Below are 3664 nucleotides of genomic sequence, written 5' to 3'. Positions count from 1 at the left end.
TGGCTAACATTGCACAATGGCTAGCTAGCTCGCTAGTTGCTAGCTAGATATCTAACTGTATTTAATTTCATTTCATTCATCATCAACAACATTTCATTCATCATCAACAGCTAGAAATAGTATTTGATCAATAAGAACATGATAAAAATGCTCACCTGTCCATACATCAAAATCTCTTCTCTTCTCGCATGTGCACTCTTTTCAGGCTACTGCCCTCTGCTGGTCTACTGCAGTAAAATCATGCAACAAACTGACACATGGACATTAAGGTCGCTTTCACACAGGGGCTGTTTGGTCCGGACTTTCGGACCAGAATTCGATAGTCCGGTTTTTCGGGTCTGTGTGAATGCGCGTCGAACTCGGTTCGCGGACCAAACAGTCTAACTCTGGTCCGCCTGAAAACGTAGGTCTCGGTTCGGCTTCATCGAACCAAACGCGAACCAAATATAGGAAGTGATTATTATTACCACTGCTCGCAGCACTCACTGCAAAACAAGCACACTGCATCTAATCTCTCTATCTATCTATCTATCTATATATCTGTGCATCTTGGGAAGAAGGAAGAAAAAACGCGGCTTATTATTATTACCGAGGCGCGCGGCTTATTATATTATTAATAAAACAGCTACTTGTGGGCACTCATAAAAACACCGTGGTCTACAAGTTGTTTAGCGAGAGGATGGTGGTAATGTGCTTCAATAGAACAATGGATCAATGCCATGTCAAAACTCGGCTCCGCTGATCTGGAGGACTCGCAGTCCACACAGACACACACACACACGCGTGCGCGCGCACACACGGGATCGCAGCCACACACACATTTCCACTGTCCAATAGACAAGCGCCCTTTTCGACCGCGTGACATTGTTCAGAAGGTCTCGGTCCGCCTGACAGATATCTGTGTGAAAGCAGGCGAACCAAATGAAGAATGCAACAATGTTGCAACTTCACCCCCAGAACCGCACGAGTCCACCAAAACTATGTGAAAGCGACCTAAGCATCCTGATGGCCTGGGGATAGAAGCTCCGTCTGAGTCTCTCTGTACTGGTCATGAGACTCCGGTAGTGCTTGCCTGACCACAGCAGTGCAAAGAAGTCCATCACCTCTGTATCCCTCTAGAGCAGGGGTTCTCAAACTTTTTTATACCACAACATATATAGAGAAAGTAAGAAGATATACATAAAATTATTCATATTTAAACAATGTATACTATTATTATTATTATTATTATTATTATTATTATTATTATTATTAGTGGCTCAGTAGGTAGAGCAGTCGTCTGGTAATCGGATGGTTCCCGGTTGGATTCCGGCTCTGGCTCCTCCCGGCAGCACATCGAAGTGAGCAAGCCACTTAACCCCTTACTGCTCCTGATGAGCAGGTCGGCACCTTGCATGGTCGCCTCCGCCGTTGGTGTGTGAACGTGTGAGTGAATGGGTGAATGTGAGGCATGAGTTGTAAAGCGCTTTGGATAAAAAGCGCTATATAAATGCACCATTTACCATTATTGATAGGTGATAAGGAAACTTACCAACCCACTTATCTCTTTCTCTCTTTCTGACACACATGCACAATCGCCTACACATAACCTTCACTCACAGACATATCTATCTACACACACTACCCCCCCCCCCCCTCTCACTCACTTTCTCTCTCTTTCTACACATATTCAATTTGTACACACATATGCACAGACAGCCTTCTCATAAGTATACGTCATTATCCAGTTATCTCTGTACATCATATCCGTCTTTCATATTATGCGCGTCAACGCTCCACTTGTTTTGTCTGCTCCCTTGTATAAATACTTTGTTAGCTCGCCATTCTACAGAGATCTAGGCCAGGGCCTTTGTTGTAGCCTAGGTCTTTCCATGTTGCAACATGTCATTCTGTTCGTAAACTCTGTTGTCTGCCTCTATTATAATTACTATTTCTATTCTTATCTTTTCTATTATTCTTATTCCCCCCCCTGCCTGTACCTCCCCTCCCCCATGCTGCAACGACACCATCCCCCAAGGGGATTGATAAAGGAATACTTGACTTGATCACACATCCATTCCTTAATTGATTGGGTTTGATGAAGGCAAAGGCTGAAACACGTCGGTGGCGACAGTCCAATCAGTCTCCTCTACGGATTCCTAAAGGGGCGACAGTGGCTCAGGAGGTAGAGCGGTCGTCTGGTAATTGGATGGTTCCCCATTCTATTCCTGCTCCTCCCGGGCAGTGTGTCGAAGTGTCCTTGAGCAAGACATTTAACCCCTAATTGCTCCAGATGAGCAGGTTGGCACCTTGCATGGTTGCCTCCGCCGTCGGTGTGTGAATGTGAGTGAATGGGTGAATGTGAGGAACAAAATTGTAAAGTGATTTGGATGAAAGCGCTATATAAATGCACCATTTACCATTTAGTATAGACATACTAACATTGGACCTCATTCTCGAATGGACTTACGATAAAGTTACCAAAACATTTCTTTGTAACTTGATTTTTTACGAACCAATTTTACCTTCATCCGAGTGGGATTTATTTTGGGGGGGATTCAAACAGATAAAGGAGAAATACAACTAAAGGGCACTTTTCATTAACTTTTGAAATGGGACAAATCACACCGTGGAGTATATACTGTATTTCTATAGAGTGTGCACTTTTGAAGAATCCCGGTCCTCACGGCCCAACTCCGCTTGAGTCAGACGATCTTCCTCCACAACACATGCAATATGATCATTTCCCCCGATCATCGCACCCATACTCTTGACCGCGTGACTGCGACTGGTAAATGCACCGTTCTATAGCGGCTCAGCCTTCCACGACGACGACATACTGTAGTGCGTTTTTGAATAGTTACATGCAAACAGAAATTATATTTTGATCTTTTATCATTTTGAATGTATATTTCTGTTGCTCGTAGTCTGTGTACAACTTTAAAGGGGAACGCCGCTCAAATAAAAAATGTGAATGTTATTTCCAAGACAGTTCAATCAATAGTTGTGAACATGAGCTAATCTCTCTTCCCAAAGCCAGAAACCAGAGTAAGACTCAAGCTTGTGATGTCATCAGGTATAGAATCTGAAGCTGCTCCATTGATAATGAATGGGAGAATGATTTTGTGGAGCCACAGTGCATGTTTTCTTTTTTATATCCAAATGAGCTTTATTCTATAGTAGTGGTCTCAGTTCTGAAATGGAAAATGTGCCTATGAACTCTGAACATTCCCCCTCAGTGTCAACTATACAATTCATTGTCTATGGAGCAGCTTCAGACTTTACACCTGACTCACAAGTTTGAGTTTTAGCACTCTAGTTTGATTGGATTTGGGAGAGTTGCTCATTTTAACTCATATTTATGTACTATATTAGACCAGAGGAATAACATAATATGAATTCCAAAACTGGGCAGTTCCCCTGAGGGAAACGCATGTTAGAATATTTATATCTTGATGTAGTACTTCCAATGTAACACGTCTAGAATGAATAAAGCCTTCTACTGTGTTTATGATGCACTCGTAAAGCACTGTGGACAGTTCTTATTTATATTGCTATTCTCCATTGTTGTGACTCACATACTCACAAAATGTAAATTAACCATAACTTTGTGAGAAATATGAATGTCTGGAATTATTATTATAAAAAAATACATAAATTAAAAAAATGTAAACAGTTGCACGTG

This window comes from Notolepis coatsorum (assembly GCF_963971535.1).
Source record: "Notolepis coatsorum genome assembly, chromosome: 15".
Taxonomy (NCBI): domain Eukaryota; kingdom Metazoa; phylum Chordata; class Actinopteri; order Aulopiformes; family Paralepididae; genus Notolepis; species Notolepis coatsorum.
The sequence above is the reverse complement of the archived record's forward strand: the minus strand, read 5'-3'. Positions refer to the sequence as shown.